A 14,358-nucleotide genomic window follows, 5' to 3' on the forward strand; every position below is an offset into this window, starting at 1 on the left:
TCTACTCATTAAATGCCAACCCTCTTCCAGACCTCGAAGATGTGCCGGTAGTCTGTGACTTCCCGGATGTCTTCCCTGAAGAACTGCCAGGTATTCCACCTGACAGAGATGTTGAGTTCGTGATAGACCTCGTTCCAGGAACCGTCCCAATCTCTAGAAGACCCTATAAGATGGCACCCCTAGAGCTAGCCGAGCTTAAGAAACAACTCGATGAGTCCTTGAAAAAGGGTTTCATCCGTCCTAGTTCTACTCCGTGGGCTTGCCCCGTCCTCTTCGTCAAGAAGAAGGATGGTACGGATCGGATGGTTGTAGATTACCGACCCGTCAACCTAGTCACAATCAAGAACAAGTATCCGCTTCCTAGGATCAACGACCTGTATGATCAGCTCGCTGGATCCTCAGTCTTCTCTAAGATGGATTTGAGGTTGGGCTACCATCAAATCAAAATCAAGAACGGGGACATTCCTAAAACGGCCTTTGTTACTCGTTATGGCCAATACGAGTATACAGTCATGTCCTTCGGGTTAACCAATGCTCCAGCCACTTTCTCTCGGTTAATGAACTCAATCTTCATGGAGTATTTGGATAAATTCGTCGTAGTATACCTCGATGATATACTCATCTACTCCAAGAACGAGGCAGAACATGCCGAGCATCTAAGGCTAGTACTAACGAAACTTCGAGAGCATCGCCTTTATGCTAAATTCTCCAAGTGTGAATTCTGGTTGCCAGAAGTAACCTACCTAGGCCACGTGATCTCTGGTAAAGGTATTGCTGTCAATCCCGAGCGAGTTCAAGCCATCCTTGACTGGACTCCCCCTGAAACGGTTAAACAAGTTCGGAGTTTCCTTGGCTTAGCGAGCTACTGCCGTCGCTTCGTCGAGAATTTCTCCAAGGTTGCTAAACCTCTAACCGAACTCCTCAAGAAAGATAAGAAGTTCGAGTGGACCCCACAGTGCGAGTTCAGCTTTCAGGAACTGAAAAGACGCCTAACATCTGCTCCCGTACTCGTACCACCAGATTTTTCTAAGGACTTTGTTATCTATTGCGACGCCTCGCGACAAGGACTAGGTTGCAAACTCATGCAAGACCGTCATGTGATTGCCTACGCTTCCCGACAGTTGCGTCCACATGAGGATAATTATCCCACACATGATCTAGAGCTTGCAGCCGTAGTCCATGCACTCAAAACATGGCGACATTACCTTCTCGGTAACCGTTGCGAGATTTTCACAGACCACCAGAGTCTGAAATACATCTTCACCCAACCGGATTTGAATCTCAGGCAAAGACGTTGGGTTGAGTTGATCTCAGACTACGACTTAGGAATTACTTACACCCCGGGCAAAGCCAACGTCATGGCTGATGCGCTAAGCCGTAAATCCTATTGTAACAACTTGATGTTACAACAAAGCCAACCACTTCTCCACGAGGAATTCTGTAAGCTTAACCTTCACCTTGTTCCTCAAGGATTTCTATCTACCCTGGTGGCGAAACCTACCCTTACGGATCAGATCATCCAAGCTCAGAAGGTAGATCCAGGGATCTCCCGTATTAAGAGAAACATCAAGAAAGGAGTTGCGGATTGTTTCTCCATTGATGACCAAGGTGTTGTGTTCTTTGGAGACCGCCTAGTGGTTCCCAAGGTACGCAACCTGAGGCGATTGATCCTTAAGGAAGCCCATGAATCTCCTCTCACCATTCATCCCGGTAGTACTAAAATGTATCAGGACCTACGCCAGAGGTTTTGGTGGACTAGGATGAAGAGAGAAATTGCTCAATGCATTGCTAATTGCGACGTCTGCCGACGTGTTAAAGCAGAGCATCAGCGACCTGCTGGCACCCTTCAGCCTCTAGCTATTCCTGAATGGAAATGGGATAAAATCGGTATGGATTTCATCACCGGGTTTCCAGGACCAAGAGAGGGAATAATGCTATCTTCGTTGTTGTCGATCGTCTTTCCAAAGTAGCCCACTTCCTACCTGTTCGTGAGAGTATAACCGCTAGCCAGCTAGCAGACTTGTACATCTCCCGAATAGTGTCTCTGCATGGTGTTCCATTGGAAATTAACTCAGACCGCGGAAGTCTCTTCACCTCTCGATTTTGGGAAAGCTTCCAAAATGCAATGGGAACTCGTCTCTCTTTTAGCACCGCCTTTCACCCTCAATCAAGTGGTCAGGTAGAACGAGTTAATCAAATTCTGGAGGATATGCTCCGAGCTTCTGTCATCTCCTTCGGCATGGATTGGGAGAAATGCCTTCCATTCGCCGAGTTCGCTTATAACAATAGTTACCAAGCTAGCTTGGGCAAAGCCCCTTTCGAGGTTCTCTATGGACGAAAATGTCGAACGCCTCTTAACTGGTCAGAAACCGGGGAAAGACAACTCTTTGGCCCGGATATGATTCAGGAAGCAGAAGAGCAGGTTCGCATTATTCGTGAGAAATTGAAAACAACCCAATCTCGCCAAAAGAGCCATTATGATCGCAAACATAAGGCTATGACTTTTGAGGTTGACGAGAAGGCTTACCTTCGGGTGACTCCTTTAAAGGGAACCCACCGATTCGGTATCAAAGGCAAATTGTCCCCTCGCTACATTGGACCCTTTCGCATTCTTGCCAAGCGAGGAGAAGTTGCCTACCAATTGGAACTACCTCCGCATCTTTCCAAGGTTCATGACGTCTTCCACGTTTCCCAACTCAGGCGTTGCTTCTCGGATCCTATCCGTGGAGTGGACCACGAAACGCTTGATCTCCAAGAAAATCTCACATATCGGGAGTATCCCGTTCGAATCCTTGATCAAGCCGAGCGTACCACTCGACGCCGAAACATCAAGTTTCTCAAAGTTCAATGGTCACACCATTCCGAGAAAGAAGCTACTTGGGAAAGGGAGGATCGTCTTCGACTTGAGTACCCCACCTTCTTCCCAACGGAACCTAAATCTCGGGACGAGATTCTTTTGAGTGGGGGTGAGTTGTCACATCCTAGTTAGTTCATGCATTAGAGTGTTGCATCATGGCTACATTTCACAGAAACCTGAAATGGGGAATGCCAGAAACCCCCAGCACCCCCCCCTGGAACAACTAGGGTTTACTAAATTTTTTCCAATGAACCTGAAATGCCCTCCATAAATGTTCTCCACCTTTGGTCTTGGTTAAAACCTCTGCCAAAAATGGTTTCATATTTTTGGAGGCCATCTTGGATTTTTGCACAAGCCATAAGTATTTGCAATTGGGCATTTTAAATGCTATAAATATTTTCGAATGCCCAAATAACCTTGGAAGTATTTTTAGGCTGTTGGGAATAATCTCAAAGGTGCCTCAGAATATTTTCAGGATTTTTCCAAATGAAATAGTATTTTTACTATTTCAAAACACAGTACAGAAATAAATAAAAAGAGAAAAGAGAACAGAAGGCAGAAAACTTACCTGGCAGCCCACCTGGCGGCCCAGCACTGTGCTGGCCCGCGCCAGCGAGCTGCTTGCTCTCGCCAGAGCAGGCAGACAGCTGACGCCGGCGAGCGTGAGCTCGCCACGGCGCCAGCAGCTTGCCGCCCTCGCCGCAGACGAGCTGGACGACCTTCCTCGACGCGCCCCGAGCCCCTGGACATCGTCACTCTCCCCCATCGCCTCTCCCTCGCCTTTTCCCCACCATGGCCGACGCCGCCGCAGACACCTCACGGGAGTAACCGTGGCCACCGTCGACCTCGCGCCATTCCACTGTGTCCTACAGCTCTGCCGTCGCCCACTCCTTCGAGCAAGCCGAGCCCCGAGCGCTCGTTTGCCCCGAAGCTCCGCCACCGACCTCGCCTTCGCCGCTCCCCGTCGGAGATCCCCTCCGCCGTCGCCACTGCTACAGCTCGTCTCCGACCCCGCCGCCTGCTCCGTCGCAACCGCCGTGAGCATGGCCACCTTCCCATCCTCCCCTCTCTCTCTTGAGCTCTGTAGCCACCGCACGAAGCTCACCCGAACGCGCCGCCGTACGAGCTCGTCGCCGACGAGGCTCCGGCCATCCAACGGCCGCACCACCGTAGCCATTAGCTTCACCGCAACGCCAGGAACCCGTAGCGCCATCGCATGTCCCTCGCCGTGCTCTCTAGCTACGGTTTCAACCACGCCCGTACTCCGGCAGCCGCACGGCTCGTCGCCGGCGTCGATTCCGGCGACCCCGAGCTCCACTACCACCACCAGTCGACGCGGTTCGCCCCCAGCTACACGTAGGTACTCTCCGCCGTCCTTTTGGTCGCCGGAGAGGGATCCCGCACTCCACCGCCGTGTCTGGACGTCGCCGGCGGCTAAACGCCGGCGAGTCAACGTGGTTTGACCACGGTTTAACCCCCCAGGGTCACTGACGAGTGGGGCCCGCCTGCTAACTAATCTGAGTTAGAGTTAAAACTAATCCTAATTAACTAATTACCTAACAGTGACACTGACACAGGGGACCCACATGTCAGGATTGACCTGGACGACCCCGTTGACCTGCTGACGTCACACTGACGTCAGGCTGACGCAGTAAAGCTTTTACTGGAATTATTCTTATATTGGAAATTCCAGAAATTATCACAAACATCAAAAAATCATAGAAAATAATCTATAGCTCAGAATGAAAAGATTTATATATGAAAAATGATCAGAAAAATCCATTCTATCCATCTGTACTGGTTTCATGCATGATTAAGCAAGTTAACCTACTGTTTTATACAGAAAAAGATAAGGCATTATTATGGGCCATTTATGAACTTGGAATTTGAATCTTTGATTCAAATTAGTCCAAACCATTCTGACCTTAGTTGCATTAGCCCAATACATCCATTTTGCCATGTCTCATGCATGCATCATATTGTTGCACTTGCTTGGTGTTGATTGTGCTTCGGTATGCTCATCGTGGTAGGTCCTGCCGCCGAGGATATTCACGGGTATCCAACTGAAGGGCAGTATCCCACCACCACTCTGTCAGGCAAACAACCCATTGATCATTTCGATACAAACCCATCTTCTCGCTTCTGCTCTCGTTTACTGCATTAAGACAACGTGATTCAAACTGCTGTGTGTGTTGCGGTAGTTGAACCCATTTTCCTCTGCATGACCTGTCATTGCCACAGTAACTAGATGAAACCCACTAGCATGTGTAGGAGTTGATTGAGCCATGTTGTGTTCCTACAATGCTATGCTTGCTATGCTTAGAGTTGTGTCAGGTCTGGCTCATCAGGGTGATGAACTGGAGTGAAAGTGTGTGTGTCGGTAAGGAGAGTAAAGTGTTGAATACGATTTGGTAAAGGTATCGATGGGAGGCCATGTAGGAGTACATGGTGGGTTGTTTCATTGAGACCGTCCCTAAGAACTGAGATCTGTATGCGTGATTTAAGATTCAGCTACTACCACACATTGGGCCCGAAACCAATGGACCCCCTCGGCTTCTTATTCACCCTTGTCCTCTGTCCAGGAGTTGCACGTAGTTTCTGGTGTTTGTAGTAAGCTGGAGGCCGTGGACAGCGCTGACCAAGGGGTGGGCTGTGATGCGGTAGGCTCATGGCACGGTGTACCGAGTCGCCCGTTTGGTGTCCGGGAACCCTGCACACATCGTTCGGGGCCGTATGTGGAAACCTCGGCCGGACTCCCTGCGGATGGAACCTGAATAGGCGATAAACCTGGACTAGAGACTCGAGTGTTTAGGTAGGCTGTGGCCGACACCCACGTTGGGCTTCCGCTTGAAGGTTGCCGAGTACACGTCGTGTAGTGACGATAAGTGGTGAGAGCGTGTGTGACGAAGTACACCCCTGCAGGGTATGAAACTATTCGAATAGCCGCGTCCGCGGTAAAGGACTACTTGGTCGCTTATGCAGTTCATAGACAAGTAAATGGATACTACTAAAAGCCTCAAGATAAGTGTGAGTACCGCGGATGGCCCTCTCGTTGGATGACGAGGGAGGATCCACGGTGGAGTATTGAGTTGGTGATTAGTGGACTCGTGTGCGAAAACTATTTCACAAGTGGTGTATCGTAGGATAGCTTAGCCAAGAGTCAAAGCTGGCTTGCCGCAATAACCCCACTACCTTCTTGAGAATGAACATGTATAGTAGGATCTGTTGTAAGACTTGCTGAGTACCTTTGTACTCATGTTGTTTTAATTACTGTTTTCAGACGACAACACCGCCCCTTCTGACGGGTTCTACGTAGAACTCGACGACGACGAGTGACGCGCCACCCAGGTGGTGATCTAGGCTTGTGAAGGGCCTATGTAGATAGACAGGCTTCGTCAAGCCTTCTTTCTTCTAGTGTCTGTACCCAGACAGTTTGCTTCCGCATGTGCTTGTATGATTGTATGACTTGAGTGTTGGGTCATGCGACCCCTATCTGTATGAACAAGTTATGTAAGGCTCTCCGGAGCCCCTTAAATAAAGTACTTGAGTTGTAGAGTTTTGTTGTGATGCCATGTTGTATTCGCGCATATCGAGCATATTGTGTGTATGTTTGAAATGCTTGGTATGTGTGGGATCCGACAATCTAGTTGTCTATCTTTAGCAGCCTCTCTTATGGGGAAATGTAGTCTGGTGCCTCCTTGAGCCATAGTAGTCCGCTACAGCCCGGTTCACCGGAGTCCTGCTAGCCCAGCACTACTGCTCTGGACACTTGACTGGCCGGCATGTGAGTCATATCGTTCCTGTGTCTGTCCCTTCGGGGAAATGTCACACGGTGACTTCCGGAGTCCTGCCTAGCCTGCTACAGCCCGGGTTCCCGGAGTCCTGTTAGCCCAGTGCTTCAGCCCGGATTCACACGCTGCTGACCGACATGTTCGATGTTGATTCATGTATGCCTGTCCCCATACGTTAGTGCCGCTTTGGGTTCACGACTAGCCATGTCGGCCCGGGTTCTCTGTCATATGGATGCTAGCGACATTGTCATATACGTGAGCCAAAAGGCGCAAACGGTCCCGGGCCATGGTAAGGCGACACCCGTGGGAGTACCGTGCGTGAGGCCGCAATGTGATATGAGGTGTTACAGGCTAGATCGGTGTGACTTGGAATCGGGGTCCTGACAAGAACCAACAAATTTGGCATAAACATGCCCATCACCAGCACGGCACAAAACATAAGAGGGGCTAAAGTCGTCGGCTTTGTTGATAGGGGCGGTTTTGCCCTTCTTGGCATTACCACCCACTTCCTTGTCATAGAAGTAGGACCCCACCACATCTATGATGATACCGGGTTTTGTCACAATTATTGTCATAGAAGTGTCATAAGTATGAAAGAAAAAAATCGTTCTGCCAAAAATGTCACGGATGTGTCTTTTTTTTTTGTAGTGTACATCTTCCCCCTCCAAGGCGTTGGGGGCGCTGAAGAGAGATACCTTGGAGGGGGAAGATGTACACTACAAAAAAAGACACATCCGTGACATTTTGGGCCGATCGAATTTTTTTCTGTCATACTTATGACACTTCTATGACAATAATTGTGACAAACCCCGGTATCATCGAAGATGTGGTGGGTCCTACTTCTATGACAAAAAATTATGACAGAAAATGGGCTTTTCGGCCTGGGCGGGCCGGAGACGCAGCTGCATGACATTCTTTGGGCCGTCCATGACGGAAAAAACCATGGTAGGAGCGAGGGCGAGGAAAATATTGTTGGGGAACGTAGCATAAATTTAAAATTTTCCACGTATCACCAAGATCAATCTATGGAGTCATCTAGCAACGAGAGAGAGGGGAGTGCATCTACATACCCTTGTAGATCGCGCGTGGAAGCGTTCAAGAGAACGGGGTTGATGGAGTCGTATTCGTCGTGATCCAAATCACCGATGATCCTAGTGCCGAACGGACGGCACCTCCGCGTTCAACACACGTACGGAGCGGGGACGTCTCCTCCTTCTTGATCCAGCAAGGGGGGAGGAGAAGTTGCTGGAGATCCAGTAGCACGACGGCGTGGTGGTGGAAGTAGCGGGATCCCGGCAGGGCTTCGCCAAGCGCAAGCGGGGAGGAAGAGGTGTCACGGGAGGGAGGCGCCAGGGCTTGGGGTGCTGCTCCCATGCGCCTCCCCACTATATATAGGGGTGGAGGGGGCTGGTTTCTTGCCCTCCAAGTCCATTGGGGCGTTGGCAAAGGTGGGGGAAAGAAATCCCATCATTTCCCTTCCCCACCGATTGTTATCCCCCTTTTTTAGGGATCTTGATCTTATCCCTTCGGGATATGATCTTATTCCTTCTAAGGTGAGATCTTGGTGCGCCTTGACCAGGGGTGTGGGGCCTTGCCCCCACTACCCACGTTCATGTGGGTCCCCCCATGCAGGTGGGCCCCCCCACTTCGGAACCTTCTAGAACCTTCCCGGTACAATACCGAAAAATCCCGAACATTTTCCGGTGGCCAAAATAGGACTTCCCATATATAAATCTTTACCTCCAGACCATTCCGGAACTCCTCGTGACGTCCGAGATCTCATCCGGGACTCCGAACAACTTTCGGTTAACCGCATACTAATATCTCTACAACTCTAGCGTCACCGAACCTTAAGTGTGTAGACCCTACGGGTTCGGGAGACATGCAGACATGACCGAGACGACTCTCCGGTCAACAACCAACACCGGGATCTGGATACCCATGTTGGCTCCCACATGTTCCATGATGATCTCATCGGATGAACCACGATGTCGAGGATTCAATCAATCCCGTATACAATTCCCTTTGTCAATCGGTACGTTACTTGCCCGAGATTCGATCGTCGGTATCCCAATACCTTGTTCAATCTCGTTACCGGCAAGTCACTATACTCGTACCGTAACGCATGATCCCGTGGCTATCTCCTTAGTCACATTGAGCTCATTATGATGATGCATTACCAAGTGGGCCCAGAGATACCTCTCCGTCATACGGAGTGACAAGTCCCAGTCTCGATTCGTGCCAACCCAACAAACACTTTCGGAGATACCTGTAGTGCACCTTTATAGCCACCCAGTTACGTTGTGACGTTTGGTACACCCAAAGCATTCCTACGGTATCCGGGAGTTGCACAATCTCATGGTCTAAGGAAATGATACTTGACATTAGAAAAGCTCTAGCAAACGAACTACACGATCTTGTGCTATGCTTAGGATTGGGTCTTGTCCATCACATCATTCTCCTAATGATGTGATCCCGTTATCAATGACATCCAATGTCCATGGTCAGGAAACCATAACCATCTATTGATCAACGAGCTAGTCAACTAGAGGCTTACTAGGGACATGTTGTGGTCTATGTATTCACACATGTATTACGGTTTCCAGTTAATACAATTATAGCATGAACAACAGACAATTATCATGAACAAGGAAATACAATAATAACCATTTTATTATTGCCTCTAGGGCATATTTCCAACAAATATCGGGGAGTTCCCGGTTACGGTGGCTGGTCGGGGGCCGAGCGATGCGCATTTCTCTCGCACGTACGCGCATGTGTGTGAGGCGTTGCGCTATAACTGAACCCGAGCAAGGAGTTGGGCTCTATCTGAACCCGAGCGATTGCACTGCAGGCTACGTGTTACTAAACCCGAGCGATCGATCGATGGCTGTTAACTAAACCCGATCGAGCGATTCCTTCGCTGCTGCTGCTAACTGAAGCCGATCGATGCTGCCTCTGGATGAACAGTGAGTGTTGTTGGGGGGTTTGGATGAACAGTTCCCGGTGGGGTTGGATGAGCAGGAACCCGTGGTAGTAGAGGCCGTTGCCGCTGGATGAACAGTACCCCGATCGATCGAGCCGGTGGATGAACAGGACCCCGTGGAGGGCTGGTTGAACAGTAGCCGGTGGAGGGCTGGATGAACAGTAGCCCGTGGAGGGGTGGTTGAATAGGAGCCCCGCGGAGAGGGCTGGTTGAACAGTAGCCGGTGGAGGAGTGCGCGCGGTGGAGGCTGGATGAACAGGAGCCCGTGGATGAACGGTCGCAGGTGGAGGCTGGAGGAAGTCGACGGTGGATGAACATGAGCCCGTGGAGGCTGGAGGAGGTTGACGGTGGAGATGAACAGTACCCCGTCGAGTCCCGTTTTGCGGTACGCCACACCCCTCCCGATGAACAGGACCCCCGTTTTGACCATAGCACTCCAACACAAGTCCGTTTACTCCGTTTTGCAGTACGCCAGGCCTCGTTTCTATCGGTTGTTCCGTCCAAGCCGGTTGGCTCCTGATGAACACGACGACGCATTCCGTTCCGAGCCAGCCGGTTGGCTCCCCATGAACATGACGACGACGCAGTTTCTCCGTTCCGACCCAGCCATGTACACGAGCCCTGGCCGTACGTATGCGCGAGTAGGCATTCGAGACCCCGCCTGTATGTACGTACATGGCCGTATTTACTTTCTTGCACCCTGGCCGATGTACATTCGTGTACATGCTACGTGCGCGCCTCTACTATGACACGTGCCCTTCCTTGCACGGCCACGGTTCATCGCTGCAGCCTGCAGACAGACCGATCGACCAGTATGTACGTACACGTTCGCGACCAGAATGACAACGCTACGTACGCTTCGACCAGGTGGGTCCCGACTGTCAGGCACTTCCTTGCATGCGAAGATGCAGCTGGTGGGTCCCAGTAGTCAGGGGGTGAATCATTTTTTTGCCCGTAATATGGACGCACTTCCTTGCGTGCGAAGATGTAGCTGGTGGGTCCAAGCAGTCAGGGGGGAAACGTTTTTTCGCGAAATTTGGTGGCCTGTCCGGTGGGTCCCTGATGTCAGGTGGAGGAATCATTATTTTCCGCGTAATAAGGAGGCACTTCCTTGCTGCGGCCGTGGACCCAGCTGTCAGCCTCTCCACGTACAGTACTCTTCCGATGGAAGTCGTTCCTTGACCACGTTGACCACGCTGCGCCGAGAGCACCAGGGCGGTGGACGACGGCGAGGCCTAGGAAGGGGACGGCGCGGAGCCGGGGAAGACGCGGCAGTGGATGCCCACGCAGAGAGGAGTACGAGGGTTCACTGGTTCGGCTGCGGTGTGAGGCTGCCGTCGCCACAGGGCCTGGCCAGCGGTGGGAGTAGTAGGGGCGGTGAGGCTTTCACGGAAGCACAGCCGGCCACGGGACGCAGGAGCAGGCGGTCTCGCCGGCGCTGGTTTGGACGGCTGGTGCAAGAATAGCAGCGATTGAATAAGCAGCAGGACCGTTCAATTCAAATCCAACGGTCACTGCTGCTAGAATCGTTTGTGGACTAAGTTGACAAGCCCTGCGTACGCGTCAACTTAGTAGGCCCACGGGTTAGCCTCCCAACCGGTGCGCCCCAGATGTCAGTGGGAGGAATCATTTTTCGCGTAATAAGGAGGCAGTTGATTGCCTGCGGCCAGGCTAGCGGAGGGAGTAGGGTGGGCCGGTGAAGCCTGCGCGGCATCACAGCGGGCCACAAGAGGTGGGAGCAGGCTGTCCCGCCGGCGCTAGTTTAGGTGGCTGGAGCAGGAAGATCAGAGATTGAAGAAGCACGTTGGCCGTTGGATGGACATCCAACAATCACTGCTGCTAGAATCGTGTGTCACTGGCAAAGCCTTGGGTAAACAAGTTAGCCTCGAAATCTGTGGCGTGTACAGCCCATTTGCTATTATTTTTATAATTTCTACTCATTTTCTAATTAATATGGAATTTATTGCATCCCATCTTCCATTTTCAGAATTGCTGCCCATTTTCTGGTCAGTACCAGGGTTTAAAAATTGAACTAAATATGTGCGAAATTTTGAGAATTCGCGAATTTTTGCCGGGGAACAAAATATTCTTAATCCAAAAATTAGTAGCCATACTAAAACAAATTTAAAAATAAATTAGTACTATGTCATATTAAATCCAATGAAATACAAAATATCAGTGAAGAACAAAAACAAAGAAAGAAACTAATTTCCCATTTGCAATATTTTTTTGGAATTTTCAACCCCTTTGATATTACTTTTAACAGACACTGAACATACTCTTTGGCCAGGCCGGAATGCATCCCTCCTCGTCTTGAAAGATTTGCAGCCAGTAAGTCGAAGAAAAAAAATAGGCCTAGCTTGAAAAAGAAATACTAGCTACCTATTTTGCCAAAGAAAAAACTACTGGGCTGGTCATGTTGTTAGACGGGCCGCAGAGACTGCACAACCCAGTTTATAGCCTGCTCCTCTGAATTACTACTCAAAAAAAGTTGTGCAATTCTGTCGTTAATTGGCTATACATTGAAAATGATGTGAGTCCCAGATATCAGTAGGGTGGATTAGAGTAAAAAATGAGGGGTGCATCTGAGTAGTAAAAGAGGCGCTTGCTTGTGTTCGGGAGTGGACCTGGTGGGTCCGCACTGTCATACTCACAACTACAGTCCTCTCCCGATTCACTATGTTGACAGGGCCGGACGGCGGCGGCGCGGCGAGCGCACCAAGGTGGAGGATAAAGTGTTGTCGCCAATGTGCTGGGCTGGGTTGGACATTCTTATTGAAAAATAAAAATGGACCGGAACTATTTACAACGTTCACTACTATTTGCAAGGGTCCGCTGGTTGCAGGAAGAAAATGGTGGGAGAAAGAAGACTGGTCGCTATCTTTGCCTAAGAATAATATCGACTTAATGTAATGACACTATCATAGGAAATAATATCCTCCTGTTAAATCATGAATTTAAAGAACTGGTGCATGAGCATTTAGCTTTATTTATTTATTTATTTACTTATTTATGTTTACGGGACCATGAGCATGTACCTAGGCCGGATTCATGTGAGAGCCCCCCTTCCAGATAATTATGGGCTCCTCTATTGGGCCTTCATCAGTGGGCTGCATGTTATCAACAAGTGGAAAATGTGTTCCGTACCAAAAATAGTATGCGCTACGTACGGTACGGGGCACTAAAGTATGAGACCGTGCAACGACTTCCAAAACATTGTGTTTGTCGTTCTAACAACACATTTATTCAACCAACAGATGAAATATACTACTGATTGTACATTGAAAACAGCAGCAGCAGCAACCAGAGCTGGGGGTGCAACAGAAGCAGTAAGCAGGCCAGAAGAGTAAAGACGCAGCTCTCTCTTCCAAACCAAACATCAGCCATCATTACAAAAGGGCTACCAGAAAAGAACAAGTGTATGCATCAAACTAAATAAAGATCCTACTACACCAAGTGTACGCATCTAACTAACAGGCTCAGTTAGACGTTACTATTTATTAAGCTATGGAGATTGGCTGACGGCTTGAACAGATGGGTGCCTCACGGGGGAAACTCCAGCCAGCAGGTCAAAGTCTGATACTTGCGACCCACTCTCCTACTTTGGGCTGCAGAGTGTGGCGGCACATATCAGGGTATGGTGCATGCAGAGACGCATGGTACGCTGTGTACACACAGTTTTGCCTGATGAACGAAACCGCGCTGCCATCATGATCCTTGCCGTCGGTTATCTCCTCATTAATCGGATAACTCAGTCCAACAGAGAGCGTGTACGAAGGCTACTTACCAGTCTCCAGTCAAAAATTCCTAAAGGCCCAGAGAAGCTGGGATCCTGCTCAAAGACCTTGCAGTGTCTGTGATTGTATTCCACGAAACAACACGTCCGGTACGTGCGAACGGTCATCAATCATTCGCCATCGTCTGATTGAGCCAGGAACCACCTGCAACTGCCATGCCGCTTTTCTTTAAAAGGTTCTGGGATTAGGAAGGGTAGGGGCACCAGGCGGCCTACAACATCATATCAAGTTGGAGTCAAATAAAAAAGGGTTCTTAATGTAGTCAATCTTAAGAACAGCATGTTATGAGCATGAATATTTTTTCAGTAAATGTTGACAGTAATATAAGCAAGCCATCATGATATCATAGGAAAGTAACATACTGCTGTAACAGCCATTTGTAGCGATGACTGGAGTAGGCCAGCAATACGTCCAGCCATAGAAGGAGTCGACAGCGTAAATGAAGCCATTGTGTTCAATGGCATCAGAGAACCATGGAGGATGTATGATCCTGCGATGGACGTGCAGATTTATCCACTTACCGCAGTGACCTGTCAGATAGGCGAGACCGCGGTTGAAGAACGCAATTAGCCTGAAGTCTTTATAACTCACAGATCTTGTGGGCACTTGGCAGATTACAACCTTGAGCAAATCAAACTTGGTATCATGTTGGCTACTATAAGATTCTGAGTATTCTGGGCCGCGGTGCCAAAGCATTGTAGTGTTAATCGAAGGAAGGGGGATCAATCACCGGGTGTAGACCTCCACGAGCATCCAGTTGCCGCATCCAAGACGTGTTCATGTCGATCCAGTACATACCGTTAATGTAGTTGAGGGTGACGGGGATCGGATCGCAGTTAAGGGGGTTGATGCTCGCCACCCTATGATCGTTATGCTGTGTGATACGCTGTTTCTGAAGATCAGGCGGCATCAGCAAGCAAGGAGCTA

Source organism: Aegilops tauschii, chromosome 7, assembly GCF_002575655.3.
Source record: "Aegilops tauschii subsp. strangulata cultivar AL8/78 chromosome 7, Aet v6.0, whole genome shotgun sequence".
In the NCBI taxonomy this organism is placed as follows: Eukaryota; Viridiplantae; Streptophyta; class Magnoliopsida; order Poales; family Poaceae; genus Aegilops; species Aegilops tauschii.